The sequence below is a fragment of the Podarcis erhardii genome, assembly GCF_964252035.2.
Source record: "Podarcis erhardii genome assembly, chromosome: 3".
Classification (NCBI taxonomy): domain Eukaryota; kingdom Metazoa; phylum Chordata; class Lepidosauria; order Squamata; family Lacertidae; genus Podarcis; species Podarcis erhardii.
Window position 1 is genome coordinate 89,844,024 of NC_138507.1, and position 16,728 is coordinate 89,860,751.

At 45.3% G+C, this 16,728-nt stretch overlaps 1 protein-coding gene across 1 annotated transcript in view; it reads right to left on the reverse strand.

The window, feature by feature from the left end:
* PCARE (photoreceptor cilium actin regulator) overlaps positions 1-16,728 on the reverse strand; it is a gene marked incomplete at its 5' end in the record, with an annotated part of 409,145 nt that overhangs the window by 17,839 nt on the left and 374,578 nt on the right. The window lies entirely within an intron of this gene.

Consider the following 16,728-nt stretch of genomic DNA (forward strand, 5'->3'; position numbering starts at 1 on the left):
TGAGAATATGTTCCATTTAACATAATAGGGCTTATTTCTGAGTAGACATGTGCAGGACTGCACTGTATATAATGTACAACAGTCAGACCATATGAAAATAAGATATAATGGAACTTTATTTCTCAACAATTTGGTGGTGGTGGGGAGAATTTGGTAATATATTTCAGAGTTCTTGGTTCACTTTTCTGGATGTCAAAGAAATGGATACTTTGAGTGTGGGATTAATATATGTGTGTACTTGTGTATTAATTAATTGATTTATGGATAACCTCTTACATGATGTGTCTCAAGGCAATTTACAAACAGCATAAAAGCAGCTAAAAATAGTTACCACTTCATTCATTTAAGTAGTCTTCAGTGCTAGTCATAAGGTCAGCAAGCAAGCAAGCATGTGCACACACACACTTAGACTTAAAGAATAAGCGCAATGCTAAAGATCTACCAAGCTCTTACAGTTTTGTGAAAAACCTTTTCAAAAAACCCGATACAAATGCTAAATATGAATTGTGGCTTCTTACACATTGCTTCCAATTTGTTTAATGCAAATAGACATTTGGAAAACTGTTATTTTTCTAACCTGCAGTCCACATTTTATCTCTACAGTTCATACTTTGAGTCCATCGGACATTAAAGCAGTTGCTGCTATTGCAGGTTTTGGAAATGTGAGTATAACGTTGAGCGCTATTGGAAAAGGGATCAAAGGTAACATGGTCTTCAGCAAAACTGTATTTAATTTGAATGATGTTGACTATGGTGTGAGGTTATAGTTTAGTATAGAAAATAAAATTTAAAAGTGCCCCCCCCATGTTCCATGGGTGGTTTGTTCCACCTCCTGTCCCCAGCATTAGGGTTGCCAACTTCTGAGCTGGCTCCTGTAACTGTGCCTTCAATAGCTGCTTGATCTGCAGCAAGCATTTCTGTATCTCTGCCTATCTTTTCCATCAGCTTCTCAAACCAAGCCCTTCTAATATGCTCATTTTTTCCATTGCCAAAAGTGGCATTCACACCTGTGCAAAAAAAGTGGAGCTGCACATTCATGTGCCATATTCAACAAGAACACAGTCTGTGTGCCTCTGCACGCAGCGGTTGAGTATGCAAATCAATGGGCGTACATTCTTTTCCCACAAAGACTTGTACATGTGTAGAGAAGCAGGCTGCACATGTGTTCCATCCAATGTGTGAACAGGTCGATTATGGTGATGGAACCTGTTGAATGGGCATGAAGCCTTGTATTTATTGTCTCCTTTGTTTCATAGTCAGTCCGTCACTAAGTTGCGCAGCATCTCCCTTTACCACTGATCATCTGGCTGTAGTCAGATGGGCCACCCAGCTGATCTGCACCAACCAGTTGGTTATAAGTGGATCGGCTGGTTGGACTAAGACGTGGCAGTGGGCAGAAGTTTAAACAACAACAACAACAACAACAACAACAACAATTTATTATTTTTACCCTGCCCATCTGGCTGTGCTTCCCCAGCCATTCTGGGCAGCTTCCAACAAAAGAATGCTAAAAGCCATGAAGCTCCAAGCCCCATGGCTCCTTCCTCTCAAACCGTGCAAAGATAAAGAGGGTGAGTGGGCAGAGTGGCCTTGAATCCTGGACAGCCTACCGTACCCCTAACTGGGCATCCCAGTCCTGGTGCCAGCTACCCCTTTCCTGGGAGACACCAACTTGCGTGGGTGGGGGGAACGTGTCCCAGTCGAACAGTCGAAGACAGGAATACCATCACCAAGTTTGTAGCAGCCTCCCCCTTTACATTGCATATATATATGTGTGTGTGTGTGTGTGTGTGTGTGTGTGTGTGTGTGTGGCTCTTTCCCTGTGCCCCTCATTCTGGCTACTGCTGTGTTCTCCTTTCTGACGGTTTCACTTCAGCCTCCTTGCCTCTGTCCAGAAAGAATACTGCGGCAAAAATCTGAGTCATCTTCTAGCCCAGAGGCCACCTTAATCCAGAATCCTCTTCGCACTGTGGCAAAAGCAAATTCCTCTGGGACATGAGCGCAAGAGTCCTCTCTCCAATGATGTTTCCCTGCGACTGGTTTTGAGAGGCATATCCTGCTTCTGACAGTAGGCTTTGCATGCACATCAGATATTCTGCCACTGAGCTATGGCCCTTCCGCTCAGTATTTGATGACCTGTTACAGAACCAGGAAAACTGGCAGAGCAAAACACAAAATCCACATGTAAACCCCAAATCAGTTATTCTCAGGACTTCATAGAATCATAGAGTGGAAGGGACCACAAGGGTCATTGAGTCCAAACCCCTTCAATGCAGGAATCTTTTGACCCTGAGATTAAGAGTCTCATGCTGAGTTACAATCTCCTGTAACATTCAGCTGCAGTAAATAGTTCAGGGTTGGATTAGCAGGGCGACCAGTTGTCCCTGCCTGATAGTCAGCTAAATTGTCTCAGGAAGGCTGCCTGCATATTCTCTGGTTTGTTTTCTGAGATCGATGGCTGTAGCAGACTTCTTGCACTTGCCATCTGTCACTGATTCTTAAAAGGGCACGATAATTCATGTTGACACTTGATAGCAAAGACCATCCAAGCGTCACCTACTTTATTAAGGAGAGATATCAGCCAGTTAATCAATAGTGGTTGGCAGGGTGGCATGGGCAGCAGGGTGGCATCACTCACCTCGCTTCCCAATGCCAGGGTTGCTAAGGAGAGTGGTGAGGCAGTAGGAAGGTCGGGCGCAGGTGATGTAATTCCACACACTGGATTTGGCATTGAATGTCTAAGTGCATATCAATATAGTGTATGAACATGCCAACTTTCAAAGAAGGTTAGACAAATTGAACCTAAGCACTGTTGAGTTTTTACAGAATCCCTTTCCTGCATCAATGCCCTGTTTTCCCCACCCTCATTTTCCTCAGTCTACTTCTCCACCTTCCTCAGATTCCTCTTACAGTGGTACCTTGGGTTACAAACGCTTCAGGTTACAAATGCTTCAGGTTACAGACTCCGCTAAGCCGGAAGTAGTACTTTGGGTTAAGAACTTTACCTCAGGATGAGAACAGAAATCGCACGGCGGCAGCGGGAGGCCCCATTAGCTAAAGTGGTACCTCATGTTAAGAACGGCTTCAGGCTAAGAACAGACCTCCGGAACGAATTAAGTTCTTAACCAGAGGTACCACTGTATTCAATTGCCTACTCTCCACCATTCATTTGATCTCTTGCCCCTGAACACCCAATCCCTTCGATTCACTAAACTCTGGGACCTTTGCCCATTTGTTAGCTTCCCAGTGTCTTCCCTCGCAGAAGGTAGCCTGCAAACATCTTGGTTCAATTAACACGCCAAGCCACTGCACCGACTTAGCCAAACAATGCCCAAAGCTCCATTTGTTGGAGCCCAATCCAATATAGAGGACTGAATTATACACATGCTCACATTTGTCTGTTTTGTAATACTGAAGCTTCACCCTCACACACACACACTGAACAATAGGCCATAGCAAAACTTCACAGAACTACAGACAGGGCAGGCAGCCTTATTAAAATCACATTTGACTTATTCCTGTGCTAGATCTTAAAATTACTCAGCTTGGCAATGCTCTCTTTCCTTTTTTAAAAAAAGGCTTTTAGTTTTACAGGCAATCTCACAGGTCCACCCCCCCTTCCCACCACTATAGACAAAGTAAGAAAGGTTTACAGGAAAAGATGCGAAGGTCTGTTTTGGTCATTCACAGTGTATCCTTCAGACACTGACTAGACAAGGTGTGTTTGCTTTTAGTCCTGATGCATTTATCATTGTATATTTATTTACAGGTGGGGGACACCAAGCTGGAGCAGCCAGACCTCCAAAGGTACAACTTTTCATCATGTCCATAAAACATGTTTATTACTAACTACAGATGTGTTTCACAGTTGCCATGTGTGCCAGTTACTTTAGGTAAAGTTAAGGGACCCCTACCATTAGGTCCAGTCATGACCGACTCTGGGGTTGCGGCGCTCATCTCACTTTACTGGCCGAGGGAGCTGCTGTGCAGCTTCTGGGTCATGTGGCCAGCATGACTAAGCCGCTTCTGGCGAACCAGAGCAGCGCACAGAAATGCCGTTTACCTTCCCGCAGTAGCGGTACCTATTTACCTACTTGCACTTTGGCGTGCTTTCAAACTGCTAGGCTGGCAGGAGCAGGGACCGAGCAATGGGAGCTCACCCCATCACGGGAATTCGAACCACCGACCTTCTGATCGGCAAGTCCTAGGCTCTGTGGTTTAACCCATAGCACCACCTGCATCCCGCCAGTTACTTTACCAGCTGTGAAGAAAGCCTGACGGTGACAGGCTGGAGTCAGTGCAGAGGGAAACCCTAAAGATGTGGTTTTAGTAGCCAAGAGAAAAGTGTATTGCCGTTAGACCAAAGAGGAATTCCTCCTACTTTACAATGAAGTCATGATCCAGAGACACTGGTGGGTCAGATCCAAGAGTTAAAACAACAACAACAACAACAACAACAACAACAACTAGCGAGTCACCTTTACAGTCCAGAAGGCATGCCACACAAGGCAAAAGGGATGGGGGGAGGGAAGAGGGGAAAAAGCAAATTCAAATAAAAACACCTTGTGTTTCATGCCATGACTATTTCAGATACGAAAACATGAATTGTTTTTGTTTATAGCACAGAGAGGGATCTTATCACAGCAAGCATGAAAACGCTAACAGGTATGACTTATAGTTTAAACTTTCCCTGTTCTGTTGATTGTTTGACTTTACAGATGAGATCTCTCTTTAATTTAATCTATTGCCCAACACTTTATCAATAAAAATATGTATTATTTCTTGGCAACCAAAGGCCCCTATTCCTTGCTTTCTACCAACCCCAAACAAAGAAACAGGTTGATGGTTGCCCATTGTTATCTCATGTTCCTACAAGCAAATCCAAAGCCCACAAATTTACTGAACTGGGTGTATGTCTTGCAGCTCTTATTAGCAGGTTTAATCCGTCTGTGCAGTATTACTCTTCCCTTCGAAACAGCAGCACAGTGCCAAGAAATGGGACCCTGTAAGTTCTATTTTTATTTGCTACTTCATATTGAACTGGAAGGCTTATTTGGGTGATAAAAGACACAGCAAATGAAAACTTTCTAGTTTCACACAACCAAGGAATGTACAAAAAAACACTCCACCTTTACTAGATCATTCCAGTGACCTAATTATTTTATAGACCGAATGCCTGGTCTCCTGCCTTCTGCTCAGTACATGCCAGGACCATATTCTGCATAGGAACTACATAGAAAACAGTCCTCTAGCTTTCTGCACTAAACAAACTTCTGCCATAGGTACCCACATTCTACCTAAAGAAAAGCAGAACCCCATTCTGTTCAAATTTAAAATGTATGATGGGTACATTGGCTTTCCTTGTAGCCTCTCAGGTGGGGAGGTGGGGCAGATTGTCATCCCAGTCACAGATGGGGAGGTTTTACTGTGCTGTGTTCCAATAAAATAAGATAAAAAACCCTCCCCTGGTGCCTATAATTAACAAATGCTACTGTACACTTTGGCTGAAGTGTAACATTCAGTTCGGCCTGAGATTTTACTTTTAAAAGCATTACTGCCCCTAAGTACTTGCAGGATCAAGCCACATGACCTCATCAAAAACGATTAGGAAGGCGCTATAGATTTTTTTATGCTGTTAGCATTTCATCTTTGTGCCTATAAAGAATAAAGGCTTGTTTGACGATTTCCCCTTTCCATTTGCGGTGCAGAGATATCTTAGATCAAGCTAAAGAAATTGTGAAGAACATGAAAGGGAGCCAGGTATGTATACCAATGCCAGGGCCGTCTTACCCATAGGCGCTAGGGGAGCAGAGCTCTCAGGGGCGCAAGGCCAGGAGTCCGGGGCCTGAGAGTTGAGTCCAGGAGGAGCCCGCCCGTCAGTCGGAGTGCTGCGGCGGGCTCTTCTGCTGCAGGCGGCTCTGCGCCGCAAGTTCAGGGGTGACCGAGCCAGTGAATGGGCAACCAGGGCAGATCTTTACCAGGCAGATCTTTGCACTCTGGTGCCACATATGCTTAAGACAGCCCTAACGAACGCTATAGACCAGTGAGCAGTTGTGGCCCGCAAAGATTTATTTATGTTTGCAATTGCCTCTCGAATTGATTTCGCTGTTGCTGACGCAGGGTGTGTGTTTTTTGTAGCAAAGTCAAAATGGTGCTGCTCCCCCGCAAGGGCTAATACTTTATAAAAACCTCCCTGAAGCATTCAGACACCAGTAATTTCTCACATCTACCTCCCCACCTCCAAAGTGAAGATGATACTGTTAGAGACTTCAGATTCTGTAAATTCAGAATCTAGACCAGAATGGAAAAATCCAGGCAGCAATATTTTTTATTGACTTTGGTTTATTTGTCAGACAAGCAAAGCAAAGTGGGTACATTCAGGAAAAATGAGAGAATGCCCACGAACACCAGGGGCAGACAACTTTTATACCTTTTGGCAAAAGCACAGTTCAGCCCTTGACCCAGCCCTCAAACATTCCCCTTTATGCATATTAATTGAAACTCAACCAATTAAAGAATTGATGGTGGCCCTTCGGTTCCAGGCTGCATTATCCGCAAGGTGGTGCTGTAAGCTTATAAACCTCTTGACCTACATACCCTTCCTAGTAAAGCCGCATTGACCATCTGTTAGACTTGTGGCGAGCTACCTTCTCCTGTTGCTCATTTGTGGTGGGCTACATCTTCCTGTTGTTCGCTCTATTCTCGGTCTGTTTACTGGAATTGGGTCAGCAGCTAGAGCAGGTGTGAAGTGCTCAGACCACATTTGCTGCATTTGCAAAGAATGCTTTTGCAAACAGAAGAGAGATAGCTTTTAGCTTTTAGCTTGCTCCTTATAAAATGGCTTCAGTCTGGCTCTCCAAAGTGGACCTCTGGTCTCCACTCCTTCATTCCCCCCTTTCCATCACGAAAATGCTGACCAATTCCGGTTCATCATTTTCGTTTTGATGGATCAATAGGTACCACATCATAGAGAGCCAGATGGGAAAAGTTGGCATGGGAGGCCAGGGGACTCTTTCCCGCTTTGGCCAATGCCAGCAAAAATACATGAACATCCAAAGAAATAGGGCAATACATACCACTCCTACCCACCAACCCCAATATTTCCATAGTTCCTCCCACCAATACTCGGGGTCATTCCTAATATTCTTTTACTGCTGAAGGGCCCACTGATATTCATATTCAATTATTTGCTGGGCCTCAGGGGTGACTCTCCACCTTATTTCGGAAGCTCCTACCACTTGGATCAACTTCCCAACTATTCCCGGTGGGTGGGGACCCCTGTGGTCTCCTGGGAGAGTACTATATCCAAAAGGGGCTTCTTCTTCCACGTAAATGATGTTGCACCCACAAGAATATATCCATCCCTGCAACGGCCTGACACACGGGGTGACTATATCAAGGGGTTCTGGTCCCAATACCAAAAGTCCTAGTGGTGCCTCTAAATTTGCTGGAGAGCAAGTCTCTACGTTGGGGACGCTGCCCTCGGGCACCCCTCCCATCCAATTCTTCTGGAACTAGGTGCCCTGTCTGTCTACTGGGTGGCAACTCTTATGCAGCCACAAGAATACCCTGCCACATTCAAGGGTGGAGTTACCAGGCCCAGTAGTTCAGGTATTATTCTGGAATTTTGGGAGACTCGAGCCACCACAATAATCACAGGTGGGGCTGCAGAATTTACAGACACCTGTTCAGCAATTTTAATGCACACCTGGTTAAGGCTCCCACCCATGCAACACCTGGAGTAAGATTTGGGCCTGGTTTATCAAATGGGGTTGGTATGGTTCGGTAGGGTCAGGGCAATAAGACATAGAGCAAATCAATACAGAAAATAAGAGAGAAAATATAAAGTCTTTGTGACTGTCCTTGTGATGAGTAGTCGCAGGATCTCGTTGCCCGTGGCTCAACGCATTCCCGGTAGCGTCAAACACAAGGTGATGATCAGCTTCAGAGGGTCAGCAGGATTTCAGACGCAAGTCCAGACACGTGTGATGTACCCAGGGGATCACCTCGGCTACTTTCACTGCAGTTGGGGATGAGGGGGTCGCCAGACGCTGTCACCCAGAGGAACTGGTGAACCGGCTCAGCAAGACTGCCGCGGGACTGCACGATGTACGCTCGAGGGAATACCTGGAAAGGAAGCAAACACACACACGACAAACAAAGGGATTGCACTTGTCCTTGGGTGATGTGATTTTTTCATCTGCCCCAAACTGGCGGGGATGTCTCGGACGAAAGGAGGTGGCCTGCCATACAAAAGCTCAAAGGGTGATCTCAGTCTCTTGGTTGGTGCACAGGACACAGTTTTGGGATATAGCAGCAGTTAGTTATGTGCTTTAGCAGCTGGGCTTCCCAAATGGGTGGATTCGTGGTAATTCTTCACAATCACGCTGGCCAGATGCTGTGGGACAAAGACACGGTTGTCTGGTAGATGAAACCATCCCTCCTGGAGTGTTGCTCCTTCCTGACGTGTGTCCATAACCTCAATGCAATCGTGCGTCTACTCCTCACCTTCTCCTACCGGCAACAGGGTAGCTGGGTTGAGGGCGGCGGTGACCACTGGTGGAGGTTTCAGAGCTGCCTCACGAGCTGCATTATCTGCTTTCCGGTTGCCTCTAGTGACCATGTTCCGACCTTTGCCATGGCCTTTGCAGTGCATCACATCAATCTCTTTGGGGGCCCATACAGCTTCTAGTAACGTCTCAACTTCTGGACCGTATTTCAGAGCTTTCCCGTGGGCTCCAATCAAGCCCCGCTCTTTCCATAGGGCGCCATGCGCATGCAGGGTTAAGAAGGCATATTTAGAATCAATATAGATGTTAGCCTTGCATCCAGCTGCCAATTGCAGGGCAATGCCTTTCGCTGTTGGACTTCACCTCAGAGGACAAATAACTCTTGGAGACTTTGGCCTCCTCAGAACTCTTGGAATGGCTTGCCTGGCCTGCACCCCCACTTTTGGGTGCTCTATTGCCTGAGGAACAGCTTGCCACTGCCTTTTCAGCCTTTCTCCAACACACAGTCCATCACACAGATGCATTGAACCGTAGAAACAACTTCCCAAAACAACCTCAGCCCCCTCTGGGCTTGGTACTCTTTCTGGGCATCCTCTAGGTCCCTCTGGGCTTTCTGGGCGTCCCACAGACCCTTCTGGGCTTCCAGGTCCCTCTGGTCTGGCTTCTACTGCGGCCTGACATGCCGTCTTCACTGCTTGCCACACAACCCACGGCTGCTCAAGAGCATCAACCACGTCTGCTTCACAAGCCTCCACTGCGCCTGTAAACTTCTTAATGGGCTGGGCAAAGCCTGTTTCAGCCTGTGTACTTTCCCATAGCTGCTTTTCTGCCAGTCAGTAATACATGCATTTTAACCAGACTTCCCAATTGGCTCCATGCAGCCTTTTACAGGGGTAATTCTTATGGCCTTGCTGTTGCTGAGCAGGCATCTTCCTCCCCCTTGGCTGCGGGTCTCTGAATGGCTACGGCGGACCCCTCAGGTCCCTGGGCTGTGAGCCATTGCCGTGCCTAACACTGCTGCCTTTTCTTTCCTCCACTGCTTTTTTCTCCCTCTTCTCAGTCTCTCCTCTTTGTTTAAACACCTTCTGGGCGATGGCCATGAGCTGAGATCTGGACATGTCCTGGAACCCAGGCTGTTTTGGATTTTGGTTCTAATGTCCTTTGCACATTGTCCTATGATAGGTACTTAGAGCATTGCGATTGTCCACATTATTTGGGTCCCACTGTGGGTTGGTTAAGGGATATCGTTGAGGCCACTCTGCCTCCTGAACCTGCTGTTCTTTTAGGTGTTCTAAAGCCTGTGTATTCTCCTCCTTTCCTCTGAAGTAAAGAGAGTGTTCAGCAATTGCTGACAGTCTGTCCAGGTAGGCTCATGTGCTGCAAATATAGAGGATAGCAAGTCCACAATTGCCTGGGGCTTCTCAGCAAACGCAGGGGTGTGGGTCTTCCAATTCATCAAATCAGTGGTGGTGAGGGGGACATATTGAAGGGTGAATGTCCTAGGCTGCGGTGGCGGGGCAGGTGGGGCAGAGACATTGTGAGCACCGTCTTGCCCTGCCGGAGGTGCAGGGGGTGGAGGTGGTGGATTGTCAAAAACCACGCGAAGGGGGGGCAGGACTGCTGTCCCTGCCTCTACACTGGACGTGGGCTGATTGGATCTGCACTGTTTTAGGTACTTTCAAAAGGCTTTTTCTCGACCCCTGTGATAAGCGTCTGCAGCATCTCGATACATAGTGGTCGAACTTCTGTATTTGCTCATCTTTTTCCTCAATTCTGTAAGACTGGGGTATAATTCATCCAGGACCTGGTCACTGGGCTCTGCCTTGTGTACTTCTGGGCTGGCTGGCAGCCCCCCCTTTCCTGCTTTGGCTCCTGGGGCCGCATATCGGGGCAGCGGTGGAGCTTTGAGGATATGGGGCTGTCCCTGTCCTCCCAAGGGGCCACCACGGCACTTTTGCCTCGGATCCCTGGTAAATGGGCTTCTTGAGGCGTTTTCCTGCCTGTGCTCCTTTAATTTCATTGATCAGTCTTATATTTCTTCAGCCAGGGGGGTGGGGGGGTTCTCTATTATCACGTAAACCTCTAGAACTTCATCCATGTTCACAAACTCATCCAAGTTAAATGGAGAAAGTTCTTCCTCTTTTTTTTTTTTTTTTTTAGTTTTATGCAGTTTTTTTTTTTTAAACTTCTAGTAGCTCTGCCAGCAGACACCTGACCTTGGCTGCTCACACCCTGTGGTCAGCTTCAGGTGTCCGGCTTGCTTCTTCATCTGTTCCCTCATCCTTTTTCTGTGGCAACTAACTTGTCAACTGTGGTGGCCACAAAGATGCAGGTCTTCTCTTGAGGCTCCTCTGCCTAAGCCTCAAACCAGGGGTCTGTTACAGTGTTCTCTGAGACACACCTGAGCTCTGAGCCATTCAGCTGGTGCCTGATTAAGAACACCAATTAAATTGTCCTCCCTGTCTCAACTGTAACTGCTATAGGTCTGAAAGCATTTCGTATTTCCTAGCCATAGACCACCTCTCACTAGTCATCAGAGAAACTAGGGGGCTGCTGGTGGTTTCCCTGATGTGTTCCAAATTGCCGCTGGTCACAGAGGTACCCAGCTCTTCCCTAACTAAGTTCTGGAATTTAGGTTAGCCTCCCTGGTCAGGCTGTAATTACTATAGGGATCAAAACTATTGGAGGTTTGCAAGGCTCATGTGCTTCCCAGTTCAGTAATGGGCTTTGGAGAAACTAGGAGGCTTGCCTTACTACCAAAGCCACAGCTCAGCAGAGAATTCTCCAACTCTGCCTGGCTGAACTCTTGCCTTCATTGAGGTCCAGAGATCTGAAAGTTTTATATACACTCTAGTTCTATATACTAACTTGGATAACCTAAGGGATCTCTGGAGCGATCCCCTCCATCGCTCCCAGAGCTGCATCTGAGTCTGAAACTCTTCCCTAACTAGATCCTCAGCCTCAAAAGATACCCCTTGTTGCCCTGTCCCAGTTAGGGCCCCTATGTTTCTTCCCAGTTCACACAGAGTGCGCAATCGTTCTGGCGTCATCACAACGCCATAGTCTCCGCTGAATCCTTTCTTGAAATTGTTCAGCATGTACTGTAGGGGAGTTATTGGACCTTTCGAGCCACCCCCTCCCATATTTAATATGGTCCTTGTGCAGCGTCCCCAAACACCAAACACACACACATGCAGTTCCCAATTTTCCTTGCCCAGTCGAGCTCGCGCTGCTGGGAAACGAAGTACTTATTGGTTCTACCCCAGGGGAATACCCTGGGGTTGCACACACACATGCACCAAGTGCCTCTTTCACTGGACGCTGTACCACACACTAGCCTCCCGGTTCCCCCCCTTTTTCCTTTCTGCCTTCCTTATACCTTAACGTGGGTGGTTATCAGGGGACAATCCTTTTCCCCTTAATGCCACTGGCCACGTTGGAGATGTGATCAGGATCTCCCTTCTCCTTAAAAAAAAGGAGGTTTCCTATGTCCTCAGGGCCCTTTGCCATGTACTCACCCCAGCCGGCTGGTCTCTGCCCTGTTCTGTCAACCTCGGTCCTTCAATCCGTTGTCTCCTCTCACAGGATCCAGCAGAAGGGTCAAATTGGCTTCGCCCTCCTCCGAAGAAAAACCTCGGTGGCGCCAGGAGTAAGCGGCCTATTGGCCCTTCCCCTGCGTCCTGCCTAGAAAAGGACAAGGGAGCTGCCTTCTGGTCTTTTTGAGGACTTAAGGTCCTTGATCCGAGTCACGGCACCAGAAATGTTAGAGACTTCAGATTCTGTAAATTCAGAATCTAGACCAGAATGGAAAAATCCAGGCAGCAATATTTTTTATTGACTTTGGTTTATTTGTCAGACAAGCAAAGCAAAGTGGGTACATTCAGGAAAAATGAGAGAATGCCCACGAACACCAGGGGCAGACAACTTTTATACCTTTTGGCAAAAGCACAGTTCAGCCCTTGACCCAGCCCTCAAACATTCCCCTTTATGCATATTAATTGAAACTCAACCAATTAAAGAATTGATGGTGGCCCTTCGGTTCCAGGCTGCATTATCCGCAAGGTGGTGCTGTAAGCTTATAAACCTCTTGACCTACATACCCTTCCTAGTAAAGCCGCATTGACCATCTGTTAGACTTGTGGCGAGCTACCTTCTCCTGTTGCTCATTTGTGGTGGGCTACATCTTCCTGTTGTTCGCTCTATTCTCGGTCTGTTTACTGGAATTGGGTCAGCAGCTAGAGCAGGTGTGAAGTGCTCAGACCACATTTGCTGCATTTGCAAAGAATGCTTTTGCAAACAGAAGAGAGATAGCTTTTAGCTTTTAGCTTGCTCCTTATAAAATGGCTTCAGTCTGGCTCTCCAAAGTGGACCTCTGGTCTCCACTCCTTCAATACCACCTGAAGAAAGGTAGTTTGCAGGGCAGATATCACTGTGTGTTCTTAGTTGGAAAAATAGCACACACCAAATCTGGGAAACAGGGGTGGGCAGGTTTCATACCTGCGGGGTCTACTTTGGGGGTTTTTTAACTAGAAACCTGAGATCCAGTAAGTGGCATTAAATGTAAAACAGTGGCTAGATGCCACTGGGTCAGGCTAGATGCAAAATGGTGGCTCAGTGGGCAGAGTCTATTGCCAGCTGCATTTGGACTTCCATAATATATGTTCAAATCTATTAGTAGTAGTAGTAGCATTTACCTGTCCTTCACCCTACATTAAAACCCAATATTAAAAATAGTTTTAAACAACTTAGAATAAAAAGAATAAGGTGAGTTCTAAAAATAGACATGGATGCCACATTATTTGTGTCAGAGCCAAAGTGAGTAAGCTTCCTATTGTACTAGTCCTTGTTTTGCTGGAATCCTCCACTCATACACACCTTGATTCCTGTTCCCTTATTAATCTGCAGTGTGACAGTTGTTTTTCCTTGTGCTCTTACCCTGCAGCAGACAGATTACCAACATGACTGGAAGCTCATCACAATTTTCTATCCATGTCCTTTCCAAGCGTCCATCTCTCAGGTAAGAGTCCCATGTCTTGACTTGCCAAATGGACCAAGGAATTAGGTTCAATAATATGGTTTAAAATGTTGATGTTATCATGGATAACAGCTCCACAGCAGATCATATCATTAAAATGTGAATCTTAAAATGTGAATCTTATACTGTAATCTTATTCATTAAAATGTGAATCTTATACTGTAAATATACAGTATTTACTTTTCTTCCAGCTTTGCCTAGAATGTACAAGACTCTTTCTTTTTAAATCTAGTCCTCTTTCCCTATTTCTTACCTTGTTTCTGATACCTCTGTATTCTTTCCTTTGCTTGCCCCACTGAGCCATTCAAGCATTCAGGGGGATTTATTTATTTATTTGCTCTGCTCTTGATACTTGAACATTTCTGCTTTTCTGCATACTGTTAATCAACTTCACGAATACCCCCATTTGGACATTGTTCAAATCAATTGAAGGTGTGCGTTATTTTAATTTCTGGTTTGCTTTTTCCTCCCTGACAATGCTACACACTTATCCTTAGTCCATACAACTCCTTCCAAAAAACAAAGTACAATTTTCATTTCGGGTCTTTTACCTTTGTGTGCATATTGCACCAAACAGCCTGTGTTATACGGCAGGCTCTGCAACATTCCCTCCTCAGGGCTTTAATCAACTCTCTGCAAATTACTTTGTTTGAAGTCTGCAGAGGTGATAACTGTATATGAATATTTGAAAGGCAATAGTTGCTCCCCGCTCCCCTCTCTCATTCTCTAAAATTCATAAGAATGCAATCATCAAACTATTAGCTAAGGGCTACTCATCCAGTGATTAATCAGTCTTGGGAAAAGCCTAGTTCAAATTGGATTGTCTGCTCACCTCTTGATTGCTTCCTCTCAAAGTGCTGGAAGAATATAGATCAATATATTGCCCCTGGGTTCTTCCATTTGGTGCCATTCTAGGGACCTCTTTATGATACGTAAAAACATTAGATTCTCATTGCAGAGTTGATGGGCATATTTCAGTTCTATGTAAGGTCAGAGGCCTTTCATTTTTGAAAGCTGTGATTCTACCTCTTGCACTAATTGTTTAGTCTGTAGTTCCCAACCTTGATTCATTCACAAGTTGGTGAATGCTGGGGGACAGCTATTTTGTCAACCATTTGTCTGGCAAAAAATGAACCATCACCTCCTCATCCACTCTCTAACATAAATCCTTTCACTTCCAACAGACAACTTCCCACCTTGACAGCATAAAACAACTTGAAGAAGTCTTGGATTTTTTATATGAAGAAGTAAGGGCTATTTCCTCTCCCCCTCCTTTTATTTTATTTCATTGTATAATGTCTATAAAACAGAGAGAACAGATGAAATTTAGAAGAGGAAAACAAACTACAAAATAGGCATGTAGAATGAGTGAGTATGGCTGTACATGGTTTAAAATAACAAGGACCACATAAAACCCCTTCCAATACCTGATTCAGATAATAGAATTATAGAACTGCAGAGTTGGACTAGATGGGTCATCTAGTCCAACTCCCTAAACTGCAGAAATCTCAGCTCAATGTATTAGTTTGTTTATATAAGGCATTTATATATTGCTCTTTATAATATCCATCTCCTATTTTAGTTTGCATTGCAGTATAAAACAACTCCCATGATACACACACAGAGAGAGAGAGAGAGAGAGAGAGACCTCGGTTTTCGAACGACTCTGTTGACGAACATTTTGGTTTACGAATGCTGTAAACCTGGAAGTAAATGCTTTGGTTTTCAAACATGCCTCAGAAGTCAAACATGGCACGCAGCTTCTGTTGAGTGCAAGATCCTGAGGCCTAGCTGTTGGCTGTTGAGTTTTCGGTTTTTGAACGTTTCAGAACTTGAACAGTCTTCTGGAACAGATTATGTTCAAAAACCGAGGTACCACTGTGTGTGTGTGTGTGTGTGTGTGTGTGTGTGTGTGTGTATCTCAAAATCAAATTCAAATCAATAAGCAAATGAAACAGCAGACTGGTGATGTTGGAGAATACCAGTGGAAATGGGAGCAGAAACTGCCAATGTTCATTTATTTGTCCCTTGTCCAGGATAGAAATCAATTGAGGGCCCATCCATATCTTGGCTTTATGTGGACTGTAAACCCTTTGTGTGTTGTGCAATCCCCCCTCAACCATGATGCATGATACAGCTACTGGTGTCCTGTACTTTCTGCTCTCCAAATCTGAAGATTCCTATTTGCATTTCCAAATAATAGGGAGTCTCCAGATTTAGAGGGGAGAAAGTGTGGGGCAGCAGTAGTTGAGGGAGAACACTGCATGGAGAAAGGGGAATTAAGAGAGGCACAAGGGAGTCACAGTCTACACTGAGATGAGGTATGGATGGACCCTGATGAATACAAGTGGTGCAGCCATTTAAGAGAAAATATTCTGGTGAAAGTGAACAGCCCACAACTGCTAGCTTTTCCTAATCATTTTTTTTTATCACTATAGATGCCCAAAGTTTTTGTAAACCTGGTGGATTCTCCTCTGCTCACAGTCTCACCTCTTCCACACAATGATCAGAATTATGTCAGGTAAATCCCATTTTATTGCAGCTGTTGATGAGCCAAGAGCTCTCATTGTGTTCCTTGCTGAGGAGTGTTCATTTTTCTCCAGAGGCGTTTTGTGACAGGGATATAAAAAGATTGCTGTACTGCATACCAAATCAATAGTCATCCTGATTGTGCTTCTGAAAGGGTTCACCGGTTCACCTTGGTCTGCCAAATATCCGTCACCTCAACTTATCAAAACTTCCAAAGCAGGCTGCTTTCTCTATGCTGGAAATTAGGACCAACTGTGGGAAACCTTCCCCTTTGACCCTACTCAGGCCATTTTGCCAAACTTTAAAGTCATTTGGTGAATCAGCTTTCTTCCACTACCCACATTTTACGTCATCATCAAATAACAGATTCTAGTTATTTATTTGGATATACCTGTGATGGTCTGTCTTCCTTTTGGAGTGCTGGAAGTTATTTCTGCAGACCTCTGAGAACTTTTCGCCATAGTTAGGGGAAAACACGCCACATTATGTCTGATTTGGAAATGTTTTGATATGGGTGACTGAAAACTGTTTTTTGTATGTCGAATTCTAAGCTAGAGAAGGAGGGAGTGAGACTCCATGGAATTGCAATGAGGGCTTATGTAGTCTGTCCACCTGCTCAGTCAATACAAGAACCACAGAGCTAGAGGCATCCCC